Source organism: Mytilus californianus, unplaced genomic scaffold (genome assembly GCF_021869535.1).
Source record: "Mytilus californianus isolate M0D057914Y unplaced genomic scaffold, xbMytCali1.0.p SCAF_13, whole genome shotgun sequence".
NCBI classification, from domain to species: domain Eukaryota; kingdom Metazoa; phylum Mollusca; class Bivalvia; order Mytilida; family Mytilidae; genus Mytilus; species Mytilus californianus.
The window spans coordinates 18,765,116-18,791,378 of record NW_026262615.1 but is presented as its reverse complement, the minus strand read 5'-3'; the positions used below and the strand labels follow the sequence as shown (position 1 = coordinate 18,791,378).

General features: G+C 36.0%; 1 protein-coding gene across 1 annotated transcript in view; it reads right to left on the bottom strand.

Annotated features, from left to right (window-relative positions):
* The window catches only part of LOC127723320 (uncharacterized), a 38,992-nt gene extending 27,067 nt beyond the window's left edge, over positions 1-11,925 (bottom strand). Inside the window, exon 1 of the mRNA XM_052229885.1 lies at positions 11,831-11,925. The gene's annotated coding sequence lies outside the window, so the exon portion shown is untranslated. The remainder of the gene's footprint in view (positions 1-11,830) is intronic.
* Between the last annotated feature and the right edge of the window lie 14,338 nt (positions 11,926-26,263).

The following is a 26,263-nucleotide window of genomic DNA, read 5'->3' as shown; positions in this document are numbered from 1 at the left end:
CTGGTTAACAGGATGGACACTTATGAGGCAAAAAAACAACAGACACCTCCATGGCAACACCAACAAGAACATCAGCAACAGCAATGGCAACACCAGATACCACCTTGGCAACAACAACAACCATGGAATGGTCAACCACAACAACAGAGAGGTAGAGGAAAGAACTATGGACAAGGACAAAACAGAAATCAGTACAACAACACAAGACAACAACAACAAAGAAACAACAGAGATCAGTTTGCGTGTTGGAGATGTGGACAGTTTGGACACAGGAAGGCAGACTGCAATGTGAGGTTAGACCACAGTGGGAAGAATTTAAACTGGCAGCAACCTATGAAGGGGGAACATCCATAGGTACTGCAAGACAACAAGTTCCCAGAAGCAACATAGATAAGACGCCAGCAGGATTTTTGGAACACCATCTGAAACACAGATTTTTATTAACGGAAAGGAAACATCAACACTTCTAGACACTGGCTCAACCGTTTCCACCATAAGCGACAGCTTCTTTCGGGAACATATAGCAACACCTTTGACGAACTTGGATACATTACTGGACATTGAATGCGCTGATGGTCAGCAGTTACCATATCTTGGATATACAGAGGTTGAATTGGAAATACCTGGACACAAGCAAAAACACTCTTGCATACTATTGGTAGTACTAGACAGCAGATACAACCAGGGAGTACCACTCTTATTTGGAACCAATACACTTGCAGCAATCATGAACACGTTTGAACAAGAACTTGGGCAAATATTTTTGCAGAACAGTTGCCTTACTACACCATGGTACCTTACATTCCGCTGTATTTTACTACGTGAACGAGAACTACTGAAGAACAACAATAGATTAGGAATCATCAAGAGCGCAGAAGTCGAGAGTATCACTGTACCACCTAACTCGTACATCTCATTGACTGGATATTTGGATAAGGAGATACCATACTATCGTACAACAGCTATGACACATTCCTCTGTATTGGCAAAGGACTTTAAGGATTTTGATATTGAGCCAGGACTTGTCAACTACCAACATAAACAGAACGGACCAATAACCATCAAGATATCCAATGTAACCACAAGAACCATCAACATTCCACCAAAAGCAATCATCTGTGAACTTTAACCCGTATCACTTGAATACCAACATGATGAGCCATCAGAGAAAGAGATAGTTAATATCATGGATCAGATAGAGTTTACCAAGAGCAACTTAACAGATGATCAGTACGACCAAGGATTTCAACTTGTTACTTCATATTTGGACCTATTTTCGAAGAAAGACGATGATGTTGGCTATACAGATATTGTGCAGCACCGCATAGATCTGATAGATGACAAACCCTTTAAACAGAGACATAGGAGTATACCACCTTCAGCCTACGACGAAGTTAGAGCTCACCTTCGACAGTTACTTGATGCTGGGATAATCAGGCCATCACACAGTCCATTTGCATCCAATGTGGTCTTGGTGAGGAAGAAAGACAACAGCCTGAGACTATGTTTTGATTACCGTCAGCTTAATAACATCAGCAAAAAGGATAGTTACAGCTTGCCGAGAATCGAGGAGCTCCTAGATTGTCTTGGAGGCAGTACGTTCTTTAGTACCATGGACATGAAGTCTGGTTATTATCAGGTAGGTATATATGAACACAAAGAACGCACAGCATTCACCGTTGGGCCATTAGGTTTCTACGAGTATAATAGGATGCCTTTCGGACTTACCAACAGTCCAGCCACCTATCAACGATTGATGGAGATCTGCTTAGCAGAGTATCACCTTGGGATCTGCTGCGTATTCATAGATGACATCATTGTATTTGGCAAGACATATGAGGAACATCTACACAACCTGGAACTAGTATTAGATCGGATACGACAAGTACATCTGCAGTTAGCACCAACTGGGAGGAAGAAAGACAAAGGAAAACCAAAACCACAGAAAGATTGGCATTGGGGAGATGATCAAGATAGAGCATTTACCATTCATAGATGACATCATTGTATTTGGCAAGACATATGAGGAACATCTACACAACCTGGAACTAGTATTAGATCGGATACGACAAGTACATCTGCAGTTAGCACCAACTGGGAAGAAGAAAGACAAAGGAAAACCGAAACCTCAGAAAGATTGGCATTGGCGAGATGATCAAGATAAAGCATTTACCATCTTGAAACAACACCTTACTACAGCTCCTATTCTTGGATATGCAGATAGCACCCTTCCGTATGAGCTACATACTGATGCTTCCGGAACCGGTTTAGGAGCAGTCCTTTACCAGGAACAACATGGACAGAAAGGAGTTATCAGCTATGCCAGCAGGGGACTCACCAAGTCAGAGAAGAGCTACCCGCCACACAAGCTAGCGTTTCTTGCCTTGAAGTGGGCCGTAGTGGACAAGTTCAGGGACTACTTGTATGGAACCAGATTTTTCGTCCTTACCGTCAAGTACCGGCCAGGGAAAAACAACGGGGACGCTTACGCGTTAAGTAGACTACCCATCACCATGGAGTCTGTGAACACAATATGCCAGTCCGTAAGCTCATCACCGTATGCTGAATGTCTACCAATGACATTCGATGTTATTGCAGGAGAGAATATATCAACTGGAACATCAACATCGGATATCATTTATTGGAAACAAGTACAGAATCAAGATGTAATGGTGAAAAACTGGATAGATATGGTGAAGAAAGAGAAAAAAACCAACTAAAGGAGATAGCATACTGAAACGACAGTACCTCATGATCATCGAGGGAATGCTGTATCGGCAAGTGAAGACTGATGATGGTATGAAACAACAACTGGTTTTGCCTGCACCACATGTCAGCACCGTACTACAGGCTTTACAGGGTCACCCAGGAAAGGACAGGACTTTGTCACTACTGAGAGACCGGTTTTTCATGGCCTGGTATGGCCAAGGATGTGGAAAAGTACATTGCCCTCTGTGGACGATGCACCAGAAGGAAGGTATTACCCAACCATAGAGCACCACTAGTTAGTATCGAGACTACTTCACCTCTGCAACTGGTATGTATGGATTACCTAACACTGGAATCATCTAAAGGAGGACTGCAACACATCCTTGTGATCACTGACCACTTCACCAGATTCGCTCAAGCTATTCCTACCAGAAACCAGACGACAAGAACAACAGCCGAGGCATTCCTGAACCACTACATTGTTCATTATGGGATACCTAGGAGGATACACTCAGACCAGGGAGCGAATTTCGAGTCCAAAGTCATCAAGGAACTCTGTAACCTGACAGGAATGAAGAAGACTCGCACTACTAGCTACCATCCGCAGGGTAATGGTATGTGCGAGAGGTTTAACCGCACACTACTTGAAATGCTAGGAACACTAGAGCCACAGCAAAAGAGGAACTGGAAAGCCTACGTTGGACCACTCGTTCATGCATACAACTGCATCAGACATGATTCCACCGGCTACTCACCATTCTATTTGATGTTCGGCCGCAACCCAAGACTACCAGTGGACATTGCATTTGGCTTGAGGAAAGATGCCACAGGATCCAACTACATCAAAGACCTGAAACAGAGACTAGACCACGCCTACATAGTTGCTTCAGAAGCCTCCAAGAAGTCTCAACTTAGACAGAAAGAAGGTTATGACACCAGAGTCCGTGGAGCTACAATACAGAAAGGCGACCGTGTTCTGGTCAAGATAGTGGCATTTGGAGAAGGAAAACACAAGCTAGCATGACCCTTACACCGTACTTGCTCAGCCTAATGCGGTTATACCCGTGTTTACTGTACAGAAGGAAAATGGCGAGGGGAGGAAAAGAAACCTACATAGGAATCTCTTACTACCCATCGGATATCTGACAGACACTGAGCCACCAGTACAGAAAGAACGACCCGTACCAAAACCAAGATTGAGGAAGAAGCAACCCATACCTGTCACACCTATTAGACCGGAGAGCCAAGTGGAAATTTCAGATGAATCGTCTGATGAGGAACCATTTGAGCTTGTGATAGTGACGCCTGATGCTAGCAGTGACACTACCATCACTGAAGAACAGCACGATGACTCTACTGTGATCAATACACCTGAGGATTCTGATTCTGTAGGGGACGCCTATTCCCATGAAGCGACAGACAGCGAAGCAGAAGGGACAGAATCGGAGTCGGTTATTAGAAGTGCTTTGACAGTCAGTAGTGAAGATAGTCAGCAGGAGCATAGTCCTGATGAAGCTTCTACAGCATCTTCACCTGCACCAGTTAGGCGGTCTACTAGAGATAGACAACAACCAGCCTGGATGATATCTGGAACATTCGACTTATCCAAGTCAGTTTGTACACCAGTTAGCGACAGTGAGTGGTACAAGAAGGTCCAGTTCATTACATCGTTAGCTGAAACACATCTATTCCGGGATTTACAGTCAGAAGCAGCGAAGACCATACTCGACATTGTGAAGTCACCATCAGTCAACAAATGACGAGACAAATTAACAGCTGGGGGGAGTATGTGGTAGACTATTATATAGGTTTTACAGTAATTGTTTATATTTTTATATTAAGTTTATGATATTATTTTTTGTTTATTATCTGACTTATATTGATTAATTAAAAGGTATGAGTATATTAATTACAGATTGTAAATATAATTGATTAGTATATTTATTTTTACATTGTTCATTTTATTTGCTTATTTGACATTTGGACTTATTGACAGACGAGTTTTCTACTGGTTTGGGTAACTTTGGTTTCACTGTATTTTACTTCAAAGGCTTTCTTTTCATGGTTCATTGGACCGCACACTTTCTTTATTTCTATTGGTTATTATGTTTTGGCGCTATATTTCTTTTGTTCTTTATACTGGTTATCACTTTTGATATAATGGTGGACATAGACATATGTGTTTGATATTTTTCTAAGTTTGAGTAATATTCTTTCTTAGTGTTCTATATTCTATATACAGGTCAGTTATCTTTCTCTATTACTAATTATATGTTAGTATTCCAGATATTTATTATTTTACCTAGAATGAATGTTTAGAATGAAAGGCCGATGCGTAAATGTTGAATGCGAGATGAATGCTTTAAAATTATATAAAATAGATAAAGTACAGTAAAGTATTATATTTGATTAAATGGTTTAAGAGACGTTATTTTCATATTTTCATAAATAAAGTACTTTTAACTAATTTGGTAAAAGAATTATTTTAATACACATTGTATGAGAATTCGAGTGTTCCAGTACGAATGCTTTAAATACTTTTAAGGGTAAAGATATAAACGTAATAAAAGTTATGTGGTATTGATTGATTATTTTAACTAAGAGTACATATCGTAAACAGGTGGATTATTACAGTAAAACATGGATTACAATTTGTTTATTTGTTATACAGGTATATTTTAAGTAATCCTGGGAAGATGTGATCAAATTCCAATTAGATAATTCAGGAGGCCTTTGCACCTCATGCGAGGTAAGCTAAGTGTTATTTTTGTAATGTTCGTATTTTTGTTTGTTGCTACTTTATGCTTACGGCATTTATACAGCATGCAGCTTTTGCTTTTAGTTTTGTTAATTTGCTTATGTTAAAGTTTGCATTAACCGCTTTTGTCATTTTTCGTATATTAGACTTGTTTATATAATATGAGTCGTTAATTGCATATGGACTAAACTTTGTCAGATACGCTCAACAATATAAGCATATTGTTGTAAATACATGCAGAACAGATTTATTTCTATTTCTATTAGTAAAACATTTGTTTATCACATTACATGGATAGAAACCTATCTACCAGATTATTTATTATATAAACGGTCAGAATCTTACTATTGTATTTATTTTGTAGGGTATTTATTTAGTTATTGTTATTATCCTGATTTTGTCAAGAAATAAAACGAATCCACCTCAGAAGAAAGTATTGTGTTTTATTAGCTCTTGAAAGTGCTACTACATAAGGTATATCATAATAATTGTATGGCATTCTGCACAAGATATTATGAAGCGCCGTAAATATTTTTTTGAATCTTTTAGTAGAGCTGGGATGAAAAATAGTTATCCCACTCGGACTTGGTGTGTCAGTGTAAGATCATCTCCGGCCTCCGGCCAAATTACGGATCTTACACTGACACAACGCGTCCTCTAGGGATATCTATTAAAGAAAAATAGCATTAATTAAGATTCTAAACATAGAAATAATGGATGGGGAATGTGTCTATTGGACACAGATGATGCTCCGTCTTGTCTTATCATATAACGTTATTAAGGGACATAACTAAAAATAATATACTAGACCCATTGCTTATAATATTATTAACTCGTATATATTAACTAATTTGATTCGTTGAGGGATAGTCACATGTTAAACTATATTTTCGAAGGTAAATAGAAAACGGCGGATAGCAAAAAGCATATTGCACGGTTATTTTTAGAATCTCTAAAAACCAATATGCTTTGTGACGTCATGTAATGAATTTTATTAAAAGTTTTATAAAAAAAATATCTATGATCGATTATTTGAAGAAAAAATCTTTATACACATAAGATGTAAAATAAAAAAAAGGTAAATGAAATAACAACTAATATGTTGCTTTTGTCTAGGAGACAATATGATATCTTTAAAATTCCAAAAAAATCAATTGACTATTTTGATACAAATATGGTCGGAAATTAATAATATAACAATTATAGCCTTTTAATGAGGTCAATACAGAATATATCGACCTCATACAAAAGGATATAATTGTATAGTATCGAAGATATGGACTTGACCACCAAAACTTAACCTCGTTCACTGATCCATGAAATGAGATCAAGGTCAAGTTAAAACTGTCTGACGGGAATGAGGACCTTACAAGGTACGCACATACTAAATATATATCTTATTTCTCATACTAAGAGAGAAATTAACATTACAACAAAATTTTTTTTCAAGTTGTCACTTAACCATGAAAATGGTCAAGTACAGTGGACAAGTGACAGACGGAAATTGCGTAACATAAGTATCTAAAAACAAAGAATAAAGCATATAGGTCTTCCATCTTCACAAATATGAAGCTTAGGTTAATGCCGCCGTTATTTTCAAAATCGTCAACAATAACTTGCATTTTTTGTGCTTCCATATTTATTTTTACTGGAGTAACAAAAACCATTTCATACTCGCTACCTATCCAGCCCAACATAAAATAGGGAGATTTGGTGTAATTGAAAATGAGACAACAGTTCAGCAGAGTCAAAATGACTCGGATTTGAACAATTGAAGACCACTGTAAAACCTTCAACAATGAGAAAGACGTCATTCTAATGCCATTCGTTTGAAACAATAATTTTCATTGGACGTTGACAAATATTTTGAAGGGGTAAATTCCACGTTCTACCAGTCCGTTACTAGGAAAGCCACCATTTTGAATTCCATTTTTTAATTCTCACAAAATAAACATGAAAGTCATATTTTGAGCCTCAGAATGTTCTTTTTGTCAACGTTGAAACCCTTCTGAAGCGTACGAAAGGTAAAAATACGTCTATAAGAGTTTTATGTTTGACATCGTGAGTATACATGACGTCACATTGTTTAGTTGCTAAAGACAATGCAACAGTTTCGCGGACTTTTTCATTTATGTCATTTTACGCCAACATATTTATTAAATGGTATTTATTTTAATATGCTGCATTAGAATAGATATAACTTGTTTTTATTGTCGCAAATTGAGTTTACCTAGCGACGCGTAAATCTACGTTTTACGAAGACCAGGCTTAAAATACAATACAGTAATCTCCTAAATCCTATAGTCAGCTATAAATTAGACCCGTTTATGTGAGAATGTGAATTCAAACATCAAAAACCAACAGCCTTGTTTATGACAAAACAATTGTAACCGGAGAGCATGATTCTACTTGCAAAATCGCATGTCTCCACCAGGACTCGAACCCGGGACCTCTGTGTTACAAGGCAGCGCTTTAACCGACTGAGCTAAAGAAGTACATTCTTAGCTCAACCGCTTACGGCTGACTAAGTATCTACCACCTGTTCTAAGGGAAGCAATCCCGTCACACAATAAAGAAAACACAAATATAACAGACAGTAACTTAACATTTAGCTCCTGACTTAGAACAAGCACATATAGAATGTGGCAGGGTTAAATGTGTTTATGATAGCTCAAACCTCCCCTAACCTATGACACTGTTATTACAGCACACCAAAAGAACAAACCGTAGAAAAGTTTGGAATGGCTTGACTCATCGGACTATAATAAAGCAAAACAACAAATAGACACATGTACCAATCTTACAACGTGAAACTGAAAACAGGAAATTTTAACTAGTGCAGAAATAGTTGTTTATATTTTATTTCATATAATATATGTTCACAATTTCACAACAATTACAGGAAACACTTAACATTTGACATAAATTTGTTTGATTCAAACAAAGAAAACCACATGACATAAAAACAATCGAACTTACAAGATAGTATGTTCAGACGGAAATGTTAAATGAATGACAAAAATAGAATTCAATAATGATACATAAAGGTCGAGTATTTAGTATAATGTAATAACTCAAACTTTTACCAAAGCCAATAACAGCTAACATCTAAATATAGCATTTATCGAGTCAATTAACAATTTCAGTAAAATTTGAATCATTTGTAGATCATGTCTTGTTGAGCATTTTTGCTTTTTAAAGTAATTATCTATTTAAAAATCTAAACACTAAAAATGGGTAAAATTCGTCATTAAAGAAAAACATGATTAAGGAGTGAACTGACAATTTCGAGCGTAAACTTATTTGTAGATCGTGTCCTGCTGATCATTTGTACTTATTTAGGTTTCTATCTACTTATAATGCTTATTATAGATTTTCGTTTAAGGTAGCACAATACAAAGATTTTATACTTCCAATTCCCCAGTTTTAAAATGCTGTAACTTCTTAATAATGCTTGAAAATTTATAAAAGTGGTATTTATGGATAGCTAACAGATTACTCGTTCAAATTAATGCAAGGTTAGTATTATACAACAATTATGTAATCAATTTTAATGTTAACTGTGTCTACAAAATTTCACAAGAAATTTCCACTTTCTATTGAAATTAGCTTCTTCATTGATACCCCCGAGAGGGTTGATTTTATTACATGTTGTTCCTAGAGACATTATCTACAAAAGGGAGTCTCAGATTTCGGTAGAATGTATAGATCAAATTTTACACCTAATCAAACATTATCTACTTTTATGTGATAAGGATGTTTACACTAATTACAGATTTATGAGAGAATGGAATACGATAGAGATAATTTGAGACATACTTTTGTAGCTCCTGCTGTGTTGATTAAGATTTCGTTAAAATTTCCTGTATAAGTTATAGAGATGATAGAGCTAAATTCATTCAAGTGAACTGACCAAGATTTTGCCATTAATTGCATAACAAAAATAGTGCATTCATTTAAAAGATTATTCTTTTATCTATCTATATATACCTTTTTTATTAATTTAAGAAAGTAAAAGAATTTTAAATGTTGGAGATTGGAAGTAAAAAAATCTTTGTATTGTGATACCTTAACCCACCATTATTTCATAAAATGTCCTGTACCAAGTCAGGAAAGTGGCAGTTGTTATCTTATAGTTCGTTTTTGTGTGTGTTACATTGTCGTTTGGTTTTTGTTGCACTTTAGTGTTTCTGTTGTTTCGTTGTTTTCCTCTTATAGTTGATGTGTTTCCCTTGGTTTTAGTTTGTAACCCGGATTTGTTTTCTTTTCCAATGATTTATGACTTTCGAACAGCGGTATACTACTGTTGCCTTTAATAGGCAACAAAAAAAACCAACAAAATTCTAACAATCTCTATTAAAGATAATTCTTGCACTGAACCACAAGCCCACCATCCCAGGCTCTGTAAATATCTACAGGCCAATAGAATCTAACTGAAATTTTCGTAAAATTCAGGTTCAGTCCTGTCAATGCCTGAGGATTAAAAAATTTATCATGAAGACTGTAAAGAGCATTAACTCCAATAAGGAGTGAAATACAATTTTGGTTGTTAGACTTATTTGTAAATCTTGTCTTGCTGATCATTTTTACTTATTTAAGTTTCTTTCTATCTATTATATTTTTTTAGAATAGGCAACATTGACAAAAAACAAGAGGCTCTCAAGAGCCCGAATCGCTCACCTGTTATTTTTGGCTTAAAATCTTTCCACAATGATAATATTACTTTTCTACATATATTAATACGTGTCTTAAAAATTCCATTGAAATGTTCTTTGTATCTGTTATATTTTCTTCAAAAGCGAAAACAAATGCATTTTACCCCTATGTTACATTTTAGTCATAGTGGCTATGTTTCTTGACGTACAAGGAAATAAAATACAAAATGTATACTAGATATTCTGAAACTCTTTCAGCCTAAGTTTTGCTGAAATTGATTCAGCAGTTTTAAAGCAAGCAAACTAGATGAACAAATTCAGAAAAAAATGTCTTTAAAGAGCGATAACTTCTTAAGGGGACGATTGACAATTTTAATCATATAAAACTTTTTTGTAGATCTTACTTTGCTGAACATTTTTGCTGTTTACAGTTTATCTTATCATATAATATAACTATATTCAAGATAAGAACTAAAAACTTCAAAATTTCCATAAAATTATCAATTTAGTGGCAACAACCCAACTATGGGTTGTTAGATTCGTCTGAAAAATTCATGGCTGATAGAACTTGACCTAAGGAACAATTTTACTTCATATCAGATTTACTCTTAATGCTTTAGTGTTTGAGATATAAGCCAAAAACTGCATTTTACCCCTATGTTCTATACAATGAGTCAGTGAGACAGTAACCCAATAACAAAAATAATTAAGACATCTAGAGGTCAACATATAGTCTTCAACAATAGACAGGTGTCTATACAATGTTTCAGTGAGACAGCAACCCGGTGACACAAATAATTCAGATATCTAGAGGGCAACATATAGTCTTCAACAATAGACAGGTGTCTATACAATATGTCAGTGAGACAGCAACCCAATGACACAAATAACTAAGATATCTAGAGGCTGACATATAGTCTTCACCAATAGACAGGTGTCTATACAATATGTCAGTGAGACAGCAACCCAATAACACAAATAATTAAGACATCTAGAGGGCAACATGTAGTCTTCAACAATAGACAGGTGTCTATACAATATGTCAATGAGACAGCAACCCAATGACACAAATAGTTAAGACATCTAGAGGGAAACATATAGTCTTCAACAATAGACATGTGTCTAAAAGTCTCAAAATATACAATATATAAATGTTACTACTATCTTATACATGAGGGGTGGACAGGGGGGTACCCTTCTCCCACCTCCAACCCCCCTATCTCCCACCTCCCACTTTCAGAATCTTTTTTTCTCTCCCACCTATTTTTTGTCTTCCACCTCCCGCGCCCCACCTCCCACCTCCCTCAATAGCTGTCCGTCCCCCCTTATACATGTGCTAGATTGCCATTTGGGATACTTTGTATTGTATATTGTATACTAACATGTACATGTACTAACCCTGAAAATGAACAACCCAAATTCAAACTCTGTCTGCTAGTTTCAGTTCTTAGCATTGGCAAACTTAAGCAAGAATGCAGAAACAAAATTTGGTCGGACAGACGGACGAACAGACAAGGGTAACACCGTGTTCTACAGCATTGTACAGCGGGAGCATTAACATATGAAGAATAGAAAGAAAAAAAACTAGAAAGTTATAGAGTAGAGGGAAAAAACGAACTTAAACGAACTAAAAAAATACAGAAATGAAGATATGGAGAAATTTGTGAAAAATAGATTAAAACATTTGTAAAACTATTCTCTTTCTTACCTTGTTTCTTTTAAAGTTCACAAAATAAAAGTTTTCTTCAACATATGAGCCAAAAACTTATCAGGAAGTTAAAGTTAAGTGGAGTTTACTAGGAAATAAATAACGTGTCTTTTCGCGGAACTAGGGGGAAATAATAAATGTGATGTTCGTCTCGTGGTAAGACCGTTGTCCCCTAGAGGTGTGTGTGTGTGTGTGTGTCTCTATAAGAATTAAGGACTCTTCACAGTTATTTTTTATAATTTTTTTAATTATAAATACCTCAAGATATAGGTGTTAATGCTGTGCCGTGTTTGTCGTCTTTTGTCGGAAGATGACAATTTGAAGAGGGCGCTGCAGAAGTGTTTATCGCACCGCGGGTAAATTATTACGTTGTGATTGGTTTAACGCCGTCACGTGGTGACCCCCTATGGATCCGTAGGGGGTTAGTAAATTTCAAAGTGGGTTCATGACGTCACGGCTACTGTTAATGGTGACGTCATCTATTGATGTTTTTGTATTTCATTGTTTTATTTTTCTACAAAACGCTGCAGAAAAAGTATCGCGTGCGATAAATTCGTTAAACGGTTCACTACTGACCCCCTACAGACCTTCGGCCTCCCCCCTATGGATTTTACTAACCCTCTATGGATCTGTAGGGGGTCAGGAGCGAACCATATAACTTATAATGGCCCGTTGAAAAGGTGAATATCCAAACCTTTTAAGGGTTGACAATTTTGGATATTCATCGCTTCTAAGGGGCCACAATTGTTTTATTATACCGAACTAACAGTGGAAGGGCATTTTGAATAATTGTAATAGCACTTACCCTTACTTGAGTCAGTAACAAACACAAGTTGACGTTCAAAAATACATGTAATTTGTGTCTTAGAATTCTCGTATGTACAACAAAGGTAGATTCTTTTTGTAAAATATTGATGGCCCTGAAAAGGACAGTTATTAGAGATATCATCGACACAAGATGCACGTCAAAAGCCTTATTTCCTCTTCTCTCGATCAATGGGCTTCCTGTAACTTGAACATTGCCATTTTGTTTATTTGCGTCTGTGACGTCATTTTCATGGGTACAAATCAACAAACTAAAAAGGTTATTCACCGGTGAATGATAGGGTTATTTAACGCTGGTGTAAATTTTTAGGGTTATTCGTTCTTCCTTGCAATTGAATGAAGATTAACTGAATTATTCCATGTCACGTGATAACCCTTTATTTACCCAATAGGATTGTTTGAAATATATATGTAAGGTATACTAATACGAGTTACAGTACACACACGTTTAACACTATAGGAAAATATTATTTCATTATATTCTCTAAACGAACCCAACTCTTTGCATTTCTTTCCAAAAACCAACTTTTTTTCCTGAAATCGGTTTTTTTATTTGATAAAAAATTACTTTTTTCTACATTATTTTTTTATTTTTATGTTATTATTTTTTATGTAGATAATGAAATATTAGCCTGCGTTTTACTTACGATATTTTTGTGCAGCTGAAATTTATGTGAATGCATTTTTATACACTAATCACAATGCCTTTAGAAATGATGGTGAATTTGGGATGTCCCTCTCTGGATCAGCTGAAAATGTTCGAACTTCGTTTGTTCTAAGTTGTTTGAACATTGTTATGTTTCTACTATATATTTCAAGTCATCGCTTCAAAAGTTCTAGCGTTGTCATGAATTCATTATAGGATCAAACGCCTTTTTAAAGGAATTTATTGGTGTATAAACTCGACCAATTCACTCAGAAACAAATAAAAGTCCGAAGGACTTTTATGATATGTTTGTGAGTGACTTGGTACAGTTTATACACCAATAAATTCCGTTAAACAGGCGTTTAATCCTTATAATTCTTTAAAATTGGAGATAAGGAATTTATTTTTCCACACTCCTAACCTCTATCACACGTAAATTGTATATTTGTGTCATTGAATAGGCCTGGCGCATGAATATATTTGTTGGTTAACGCAAAAATATGTGCTCGATGAAATTTGCAATCTGATAAAAAATAAACTACAAAAACTCTTATTATCATTCAAACGAATGTTTTGTGTTTTTAATTTAATTTAACTATTAAGACCTATTAACGCGAATTGAAAATAAATTTTGTTACCGTCGATCCGGATTGTGTCATTATCGCCGCCATCTTGTTTACATTGGTTACGAAAAGAAGTTCGGTCAAAGTCATCTATCGAAAAATAAACAACGTCAAGAACAACTACCGGCAGTCCTCTCAACCAATCATATCAACGTATTCTCTAATATGCAAATCATATAAGAATTATTGATCGTTATGGCAGTGTGACCATATTCACAATGAAAATAGATTTGTTAGCTGTGTCATAGTTTTCCTCATTTGTCTTACCCATGCAGACTTGACAATATTTGAGAAATTCCGCAGGTCATTTATTTTTCGGTGTTTGTACAAGGAATCTTGATAATCTGTTCATCGTTCTGATCATAGTTCCTTTTACCCCCTAATTAGTCCCCTACCGACAAAGTTGCACTCCGTCCGTCTGTATGTCTGTCTGTCTGTCTGTCTGTCTGTCTGTCTGTCTGTCCGTCCGTCTGTCTGTCTGTCTGTCTGTCTGTCTGTCTGTCTGTCTGTCTGTCTGTCTGTCTGTCCATCTGTCAGTCCGGCAAATCAGTTTTCCAGACTTTTTTTCTTCGTGCTTGAAGATATTGATTTGATATTTGGTTTATTGATTTATCATGACAAGTTACAAGTCAAGTTCAATTTTCACGATTTTAGCTTTTCTCTTTGTTCAGTTAAAGCCCTTTCCCTAGAATTTTTGATGAAATACTTACTAATTAGTAGATTTCTGTTCAAAGGGAAATAACTCATTTTTATTTAAAAGATTTTTAAAAGACAAAATGACATTTTGGATTTTTGTCGAGCCTGCGACTTTTGTCGCAGAAAGCTCGACATAGGGATAGTGATCCGGCGGCGGCGGCGGCGGCGGCGGCGGCGGCGGCGTTAGCTAACTTCTTTAAAGCTTTATATTTTAGAAGGTGGAAGAGCTGGATGCTTCATACTTTGTATATGGATGCCTCATGTTACGAAGTTTCAGTCAGTCACATGTCCAATGTCCTTGACCTCTTTTTTATGGTTCAGTGACTAATTGAAAAAAAAGTTAAGATTTTTTGTAATGTTAAATTCTCCCTTATTATAAGTAATAGGATAACTATATTTGGTATGTGCGTACCTAACAAGGTCCTGATGACCGTCATACAGTTTTCATTTGACCTCAACCTCATTTCATGGATCAGTGAACAAGGTTAAGTTTTCGTGGTAAAGTCCATATCTCATATACTATAAGCAATAGGTCTCGTATATTCGGTGTATGGAAGGACTGTAAGGTGTACATGTCCAACTGGCAGGTGTCATCTGACCTTGACCTCATTTTCATGGTTCAGTGGTTATAGTTAAGTTTTTGTGTTTTGGTCTGTTTTTCTTGTACTGTATGCAATAGGTCTACTATATTTGGTGTATGGAATGATTGTAAGGTGTACATGTCTAGCTGGCAGGTGTCATCTGACCTTGACCTCATTTTCATGGTTCAGTGGTTATAGTTAAGTTTTTGTGTTTTGGTCTGTTTTTCCTGTATTGTATGCAATAGGTCTACTATATTTGGTGTATGGAATGATTGTAAGGTGTACATGTCTAGCTGGCAGGTGTCATCTGACCTTGACCTCATTTTCATGGTTCAGTGGTCAAAGTTAAGTTTTTGTGTTTTGGTCTGTTTTTCTAATACTATATGCAATAGTTCAGCTATATTTGGTGTATGAAAATATTTTATGATCTAAATGTCAGTCACGCAGGTTTTATGTGACCTTGACCTCATTTTCAAGGTTCATTGCTTAGTGTTAAGTTTTTGTGTTTTGGTCTGTTTTTCTTAAACTATAAGCAATAGGTCAGTTAAATTTGTAGTATGGAAGAATTGTTAGCTGTACATGCCTGCCTAGCATGGTTCATCTGACCTTGACCTCATTTTCATGGTTCATTGGTCAATGTTTAGTTTACTTGGTTAATGTTAAGTTTATGTGACAGTTGTAATAAAGCTTTATATTTAGGACTATCAACATAATATCAATGATTAGTAAAGAAGGCGAGACATTTCAGCGTGTGCACTCTTGTTTTCCTTTTCTTTGGGAAATTTGATTGAGGAATTTAGTGGTAGGTTTGTTTGTCTTTCTTGAAGGTATTAATTTGATAATTAGTGTGTAGTTTTATTATGACAAGTTACAGATCAAGTTGGAATTTTGTTCCGGCCTGATAATTTTGTGCAGAGTTATGGTCTTTGGACATAGAAAATTCACTTAAATAATCAGTTTTCAACAGTTTTTTTCGTCATGCTTGTATCAATAAGCGAAGATTTGATAGTCTAAAATTAGTTCTTAATTTCACGCAACCGCTATACAGAATTGCACGCATTTACAATTTTTCTTTATAATAATTTCCAAGCAGGAGCATGCCAAGACCCCTAGCAAGGTGTCCGACACAAATTGAAAGATTTAAGTTAAGGCGATGATATTTCACTTTTTCCATCTTGTTGGATGATTGTCTTTTTTGACACATTTCATGTTTCAAATTCTTTTTTCTACACTGAAGTTGACTTTAAAAAAGTGTCATATGTCAAATCGTTGCTCATAAAAATGGGGTTTTCAGGAGTGAAATTTAAGTGTCAGAATGCAGGATTTGGCACCATTTATCCCAAAATTTCTCGGGGCCTACAGCGGCCCAGAACCCCTGCCGAATAACCGCCTCTGCGACGCGGGATGGATCGCTCTGCAATCCATTAGATTTCCTGCCGTACCAATATAAATTTTAACGCTACGCCTCTGTTGAAATAATGTCTAAGACAATATTTAATTATGAAATAGTGTTCTTGTCCATGAAATGTAGGGATTTCCATCTGGACAATATTTCGCTAGTATGCTGTCCATGACACTGTGAAATTCTGTCCATGACAATATTCGACTGTGAAAAGCGGTCCATGAAAATGTTTTTTAATCTAATTATGTCCTCACTGAGGAATACTCTGTTAAGAAATTGTGAGCGTTTCTGGAATTTTTTCATGAAAAGTATACTGAATTGCTGCATAAAAACACTGTAATGATATTATTATCCAAAAATATTCTAAAAATGTTTATAACCTCCCTTTCATGAGACAAAATTTAATGACAATCCATCTATGCTGAAATTTTGTCTTAATAAACACAATATTTATCCTTCTTTATAAACAAGATAAAATTTCATACTATTCATTTATGAAATCTTGTCTGTATATGGACAAAATTGCATATGGAATTTTATCGATTTTCTCTGGACAATTTTTCATAGAGATGGACAAAATTTCATGATACAAAAAATATTTGCTTTACATCTTTACACCTATTACACCAAATAACAAACGTCAACACCTACTACAAAAATAACAAACGTCAACACCTACTACACCAAATAACAAACGTCAACACCTACTACAAAAATAACAAACGTCAACACCTACGACACAAAATCACAAACGTCAATACCTATTACACCAAATAGCAAACGTCAATATCACTATACCAAATAATAATCGTCAATACCTACTTCACCAAATGACAACCATCAATACCTACTACACCAAATAACAAACGTCAAAACCTACTACACCAAATAACAAACATCAACACCTACTACACCAAATAACAAACGTCAATACCTACTATACCAAAAAACAAACGTCAAAACCTACTACACCAAATAACAACCGTCAATACCAATTACACCAAATAACAAACGCCAACACCTATTACACCAAATAACAAACGTCAACACCTATTACATTAAATAACAAACGTCAATACTTACTACACCAAATAACAAACGCATTATAATAGCACATAAGACAACCACTGACTTTATATATCAAACACAAACTCCCATTTTTTTTCTATTTTTTTCTATTTACAACTAAAATCCAACAGTACTTTTAAGTGACTTGTGCAATAATCTACACATAATTACATATGTTCATTAAAGGTGATTTAACATCAATACCTAATTCTATTCACAATTATTTATTTCAAATCAAAAGCAAAAAAAAAAGATTCATCAACAAATTTTTGGTGACCAGTCAAAGGTTCGGGTTCTTTTCTTATTTTAAAGACAGCAACTTGTTTTAATGTCGACCATGCAGGAGCATATATATATAACCAGAGGTACATACTAGAAGAAAGCACAATAATGATAAATTCAGAAGAAAAAAAAACACTTGCTTATATCATACCGGTATGTATAAAAATAACAACAAAAACACAATTTCCTGACAATATTTTCGACTTGACCAAGTTTCTCATTTTCATTGTGGACCAACCAACATGGCCTCCATTGCTAACAACAGAGCATTATGGTAAAATTCACTTGGTTTTCTTATACCTTGAGGACACAAATTGAGAATGGAAACGGGTAATGTTTCAAAGAGACAACAACCCGACTAAAGAGCAGAAAACAGCCCAAGGCCACCAATAGGTCTTGCACAGCGAGAAAATCTCGCACCCGGAGGCGGGCTTCAGCTGGCCCCTTGACAAAAATGTATACTAGTTCAGCGAAAATGGACGTCACACTAACCTCTTAAACATATAAATGAACCAAAATTTTAAAAAACATACAAGATTAATAAAGACCAAGAGGTTCCTGACTTGGGACAAGTGCAAACATGTGGCGGGTTAAACATGTTTTGTGATATCCCTTACTGAAAAAATCAGCCTCCTGCAAACATTTGCTGCAAGTCTGCAGCGAACTTGCTGCAGACTTGCAGCGAAAACAGAGTCTGTATTTGCGGCATGTTTGCTGCAAATACGCTGCAGGTCTGCCGCAAACAATTTACCATGTAAATGAGTGTTTGCTGCAGACCTGCTGCAAACATTTTTATGCAAATTAATCTTTCTCCTGCGTGTTTGCTGCAGACCTGCTGCGTGTTTGCTGCAGACCTGCGGCAAACATTTATATTCAAATTAATCTTTCTCCTGCGTGTTTGCTGCAAACTTGCAGGAACTACATATGTTATACAATCAACCAATGTCATGTTGTGTACACATTACATTATCTATATTACACAGCAATTCTGAAAAAGGTATGTTACATACATACATATATACAATAATTCAAATACTTTATCATTTGAAAAATTACCATAGCATAAGTTAATACCTTTTAGAAATTAATTTAAAGTGTTTTTTTGTCGTTCAAGTACGTGCTCAAATGGGGGTCAGACCTATAATCCGACAGTCCCATAATCCGACAGTCCAATAATCCGACAGTCCTGTAGTCCGACAGTCTTATAATCCGACAGCTCGATAGTCCGACGCGCGGTCACTTTGTCTCTGAAAAATATGCCTATATAGACATGTAACTTTTGTAAATTGGTATATATTTTTATGCCCCCGCCGTGTCGGAGGGGGCATTAAGTTTTACCCTTGTCCGTCTGTACGTCCGTCCGTACGTCCGTACGTCCCAAAATTGGTTTCCGTTCTCTAACTTTAGTTTGCCTCAACCAAATGTTGTGACACTTATACACAATGATTATTACCACAACACACAGATCAAGTTTGAATTTTGGTGGCGTCACTTTTACCGTTCTAGAGTTATGCTCCTTTACAAATGGAAATATTTCTGAATTTTTCGTTTCCGTTCTTTAACTTAACTTTGCCTCAACTAAATGTTATGAAACGTATACACAATGCTTATTACCACAAACCTCAGATAAAAATTTGGGAAGCTTCACTTTTACAGTTCTTGAGTTCTGTCCCTTTATAACATTATATGCAAGCGGGGCATCATCCGTGTCCTATGGACACATTCCCCATTTATTTCACATTATCAATTCAGTCAGTATGACGTCTTGTACAGGGCCGCACTAATCCCATACGAACCGGAAATGAACGCAGCGGGCATAATTCAATCGGCAATCCTCGGATGAATCCGCTAATACCCTTAGACGGTGGAACGGAATCGACCGAGTTTTGACGAATGGGGCTAAAACAGTAAAAGGCCAGTTAAATGATTAATATGACGGCATTTTTTTTACATCAATATTTACGAAAATCCGTTCAAGCAAACTTGAAATATCAAATGACAGAGGAATTTTCGATGTTCATAAACGTACGATTTTACACGCGACGTCGTTGACGTGAAAACGTTTAATAAAGTTGCAATGTAGAGCCCTGATTGACGGGTGTCATACTGGGGGCAACCATTTAAATTTTATGGGGAAGGCAAAGAAAGAAACTATTTTCACTTACATTTGTTCACATCACATTTTTATAAACACAATATTCTTCATATTATCAATAGTCATGGAGGTGAATTTAGATCACCTTAGATTTTTTGGCAACATTTTGGGTCCTGCCTTATTATTTCAAGCCCCCACAAAAATCGAATGGTTAATCCCTTATGTTAACTCAAGTGTCAATTTTATTTGGAAGCACGTTGTGTGCTTCTACTTCGAAACCATACACACTTTAGTGATGGCTGCAAAGGTTATTACGGGGAGGGAAGGTACTAATCTATAATGGACACTAATATAAAAGAAAAACATACATAAAACCAAATCAATTTATTGGCGCTGCTGGCGCATTGGGTGTAGGGCTAATATAAAAATTTATTTATATCATGTCAACGACCCTCATGCGATTATTCGCATTCTCGAAAACAACGAGCACACCCATGAATCAGACGATGCAAGTATTTCAAAGAGCGAAACTTTAAATACAATAAGAGATGCGTAATGGAGGACCCAAACTGTGCCTATTAAAAGAGTTTATGATAGAGTAGCTTAGAGATATGAAAAGAGGCGGTGGTGATCGGGAGCGCATCCCCGAATTTCATAAAGTTAGAAATGAAATGTCTCGGGCCCATAGTTAGAATCGAACCCAGGACCTTTAGCACTGCAGCCATCGGTCTTAATAACTACTATCTGCTTTGTCTGTTGTGTGTGAATAAGTACTGTCATCACGTCATTGCCCAGTCGTCTCATATCTCTTTCACATTCAAACACATAATACGTCACATGCACGAGCATGCGCATGTATGTAAACAGACATTTTCGTTATCAACTTCGACATGATGAACTGGAATGGAATCTTAGATTAATTGTTCAAACAGTGTAGGATTTAAGTGGATCCCATTACAACGCATTCCACTTTTCTACTGCTCGCGTTTCGATGTAGTATACCAATAAGCTTATATGAAGACGAGATCCATATCCTTTGCAGCAGCACGGCTTCGTGTTGGACCATCGGACTGTCGGATTAACAGACTGTCGGATTATCGGACCAACCGACTGTCGGACTATCGGACTGTCGGACTACTGGACTGTCGGAATTTCGGGGTATCGGATTATAGATACGCTCCCGCTCAAATGAATTGCATGCATGAATATCTAAAATTCAAAAAAAGGGTTTATTTGTAATTTAGTTTGTGCATGTATACAGCTTTTTAATTTAAAATAGTCACAAAATTCAACTTGACTTATTACATGAAAATATTTAATAACTTACAATCTCCAAATAAATTAGAGAGTACTGTATATTGCATGGTTACATATTTGAAAATGTTTTTCAAACCTTCATGCATATATTTGTGAAAGGGACGAATTTCATAAGTTTACACTTCTATGAATAATTTGTACTTACAAATAATGTCTTTGAAAACTTAACTTTTAATTTCCAAACAAAAGTGCCTCCCTGAACACTAATATATAACATGACTCAAACACCATCAACATTTTCAAATTTCAAATCTTTATCTTTCAGGAAGTTACCAATAGGCATGCTCAGTCATTTTATTTAGTTCTTGCAATGCTCTTGCAAACATTTAAAATTGTTAAATATTTCTGCAATCTAGCTGCGAACATCCCTTATATTCGTGTTTCCTGCAATCTAGCTGCGAACATCCCTTATATTCGTGTTTCCTGCAATCTTACTGCAAACATATTTGTTTCTGCAAACTTGCCGCAAGCTTGCAGCAAAACGCTGCAATGTTTGCAGGAGGTTTGCAGTTAGCTGCAAACATCTGCAAACATTACTCAAAGGGTTCCTGCAAGCTTTTTGTTTGCAGCAGACCTGCAGCAAGTTTGTAGCAGATCTGCTGCAAACATTTCAGTTCTGTAAGGGATCTCAACCCTCCCTCTATACCTCTTGCCAATGTAGAATAAACAAACACACAACAATACGTACAGTAAAACTCAGTTAAAAAGAAGTCCGATCGAGTCCGATAAAAAGATAAAGAAAATATGGCACAGGAAAAAATATACCTAGAATGCCAGATCTTCCTACTTTCTACCAATCAATCTTCTTCTTCTTAGTATAAGCCTCCTTTAATTAGGAGCACCTCCATATGGAGTTTTACCTTAACTTAAAAAAACATTTTTAAAAAATGAAAACGTGTTTTCAAACATATATACAGCACATATAAATAAACAATAAAAGTGTCATATATGGCATATTTACAGGGACCTTTTTAATACAAATTAATAGACCATGTATTCACTGATATAAGTACCTCAGTTTTATTTATAATTAAAGTATGTTTCATTTGATTTTGCTTTTATGCATAAAATACGTTAAAAAGAGGTTTTATTTAATAAGATCTATATATTAAAATAATAAATTAAGATGTAAAACTTTTATAAAATCTAAAAAGGCAGATTTTCTCAGTGGAATGTTTTATGCACTTCATGATCATATATCAATGTATATAAAAATCAAGATAGAATTATAAAAGCTTGTTTTGCCACCATCAATAAATTTAAAAGGTTTATATACAAGATGTGATCCTTATCATAAATATATTAGTGAAATAAAAAGATAGGAATGGCTATTCCATCTTATTAAAATATAGTTCTCTGGTTTCGTAGTACTTATATGTACGAGCACGCGAGTTAATACAGGTCTGAATTTTAATCAGATTATCTACAAATATGATCAAATTATTTCTAATATAGAAACTAAGACGATTTATTACCAGTTTTAGAATTAATTTTTGCCTACAATCTATTAAAATGATAATAGATAGGTTGAAATTGTATAAACAGCGACAATGATCAGTAGTTTAAGTTCTAGAAAATTGCTTTTATAACAGAAAAACAACGGATATGGGGTATGCATCTATGACACAAAATCAGTACATGCACAACAAAGGTACATACAGAGCAAAGGAACAGCGCTTTTGTTGCTGTTCTTCATCTCAAAGTCACAGTGAGGCCTTCAACACGGAGCAAATAAACTCTCACCTAACCATGCACACTGCAAGTTTATGACTAGAACAATCAACCGACTCCTTATAGGAGTTACCGGTCTTAACTATTTAACTTAACAATGATTTTTATGAAATTATTTTGAACGGTAGGGATTTGGTTCAAACAGTTGAAGGCCGTATAGGGACCTATAGTTGCTAACTTGAAACGCTATTTGGTCTCTGGTGGAGAGCTGTCTCTCAACAACATCTTCTTAAAAACAATAAAAAACAAGTGATAGGGAAACCGAATTCTTTATGACAAAAAAAAAAGAAAAAAACGTCGTTAAAACAAATATTCACCAAAACTCTACACATAAACTAACGATTTATCAACAGGGAAAGGGAGGGTGAAGTCAGGTGCTCTACAGAAAGGTAAACAGTGGTATAGTCACCAAAACTCTACACATAAACTAACGGTTTATCAACAGGGAAAGGGAGGGTGAAGTCAGGTGCTCTGGAGAAAGGTAAACAGTGGTATAGTCACCAAAACTCTACACATAAACTAACGATTTATCAACAGAGAAAGGGAGGGTGAAGTCAGGTGCTCTAGAGAAAGGTAAACAGTGGTATAGTCACCAAAACTCTACACATAAACTAACGATTTATCAACAGGGAAAGGGAGGGTGAAGTCAGGTGCTCTACAGAAAGGTAAACAGTGGTATAATCACCAAAACTCTACACATAAACTAACGATTTATCAACAGGGAAAGGGAGGGTGAAGTCAGGTGCTCTAGAGAAAGGTAAACAGTGTTATAGTCACCAAAACTCTACACATAAACTAACGATTTATCAACAGGAAAAGGGAGGGTGAAGTCAGGTGCTCTAGAGAAAGGTAAACAGTGGTATAGTCACCAAAACTCTACACATAAACTAACGATTTATCAACAGGGAAAGGGAGGGTGAAGTCAGGTGCTCTAGAGAAAGGTAATCAGTGGTAAAGTCACCAAAACTCTACACATAAACTAACGATTTATCAACAGAGAAAGGGAGGGTGAAGTCAGGTGCTCTACAGAAAGGTAAACAGTGGTATAGTCACCAAAAAACTACACATAAACAAACGATTTATCAACAGGGAAAGGGAGGGTGAAGTCAGGTGCTCTACAGAAAGGTAAACAGTGGTATAGTCACCAAAACTCTACACATAAACTAACGATTTATCAACAGGGAAAGGGAGGGTGAATTCAGGTGCTCTAGAGAAAGGTAATCAGTGGTAAAGTCACCAAAACTCTACACATAAACTAACGATTTATCAACAGGGAAAGGGAGGGTGAAGTCATGTGCTCTAGAGAAAGGTAAACAGTGGTATAGTCACCAAAACTCTACACATAAACTAACGATTTATCAACAGGGAAAGGGAGGGTGAAGTCATGTGCTCTAGAGAAAGGTAAACAGTGGTATAGTCACCAAAACTCTGCACATAAACTAACGATTTATCAACAGGGAAAGGGAGGGTGAAGTCAGGTGCTCTAGAGAAAGGTAAACAGTGGTACAGTCATCAAAACTCTACACATAAACTAACGATTTATCAACAGGGAAAGGGAGGGTGAAGTCAGGTGAACTAGATAACGGTAAACAGTGGTATATGTCGTAAATTTCCAGTGATAGGTCGCATTCTTTGGTGTCATAACCGAGAAAAGAGGATTGTGGGTAAGACAAATGGAACATATTCGCAGTCATCTGTATGACAGATATTCATATAACAGTCAACCAAATAAGGATGGCGTCCATTAAACTTACGAAAAGATGACTTCAACTTAATTATTTTTATAGTAAAGACTCCACAACTAATAATTACTGGTTGAATTAGCTTACTTGTAAGCAGCAATAATAAAAGCAATCATGATATAGGAAACGTAGGCCCTGGACATCATTACCGTATCACCATGGTGATACGGTCTGATTAGTCAGAGGCTGGACGTCTGGAATGTGGTTAATCTGTTAACGGTATCTCATTGGTTATAAATAACATTAAATGGCTGCATCTCAGCTGCTTCCGGGCTGCTTCTGGGGGAAGTGAAGGATATCTTAACGTCTGATTGGCTATTATTGAGTTGTATGCATTATATGTCAACGCGTCCGTAAGTGGGGTCGGATAAAAATCATGATAGTGGGTCATCGGTAGAAACTATAATGAAGTGTTCAATTGCTATCATAATTTAAGCCAAATTTAGTTCACGAAGCCCTGTCAATTTGAGCAAATAATATCATTCTGTGATGATGAAATTTATGTTATCTTGAAATTTTGTTGCAATTTTGGTACAAAGGTGTGTATTTATGGATTATTAATGTTCTTTCAAAAACAAAACAATAATACATATAATCTTCACTTTATGGTGCGTATTGAAACATATTTTGTTATATTTCTTCATAAACTATAATTTTAAATATTAAATACACAAAACGTGTGCTCTATGATTAAAAATGTTATCCATATATTTTCATTGCTTGAACATATTGATTGGAAAATATTCGGAATTTACCGTATTGATACGAAGATGTCCTTTCGTTTCCCCGCGCATTCACCGCTTCATTGATTTCTGATGTAAACAATACAGACAACTGCCGATAAACAGCTGATTAGAAGAATAGAAAACAAACAAGGTGAGTAATATGGTTACGTGTGTGCAAGGAAGCAAACACCAAGAATCACGGTTTAGTTATGGGCAAGGGTTTTAGTGCACTATAGTTTGTTTAATGACCCCTCTAGCTGGACGTCTACGACGATAGATGAAATTAAAAAAGGCAGCAATGAGCAATTTGCCTGAAAACTAAAATACTTGCAAAACAGCGAGGTCCCAAATAATGTTCGCATGTGGGGTAGACATTTTAATGTACTCGTACATGATGATTTATTCTTTGGAGTCGTTGACGTTGTACACCCCAGGCGGATCCAAAAGGGGGGGGGGGGGGGGGGGGGCTCGGGCCGCCCCTCCTCTTGGTTGATTATATAGGCCCCCCTTTATGAAAAGTTCTGGATCTGCCACTGTAGACAGTGGCGCTCAGCAGTCATTGTTAATTGATATATCAACAGCACTGAGAACTGCATTTGACAAATGTTTGATATAGATAAATCCAATTCTAATTTGTTCACATTACAATGTACAATGTATCAGGTCTTACAATAAGTATATTTTGTCGTGATGATAATTA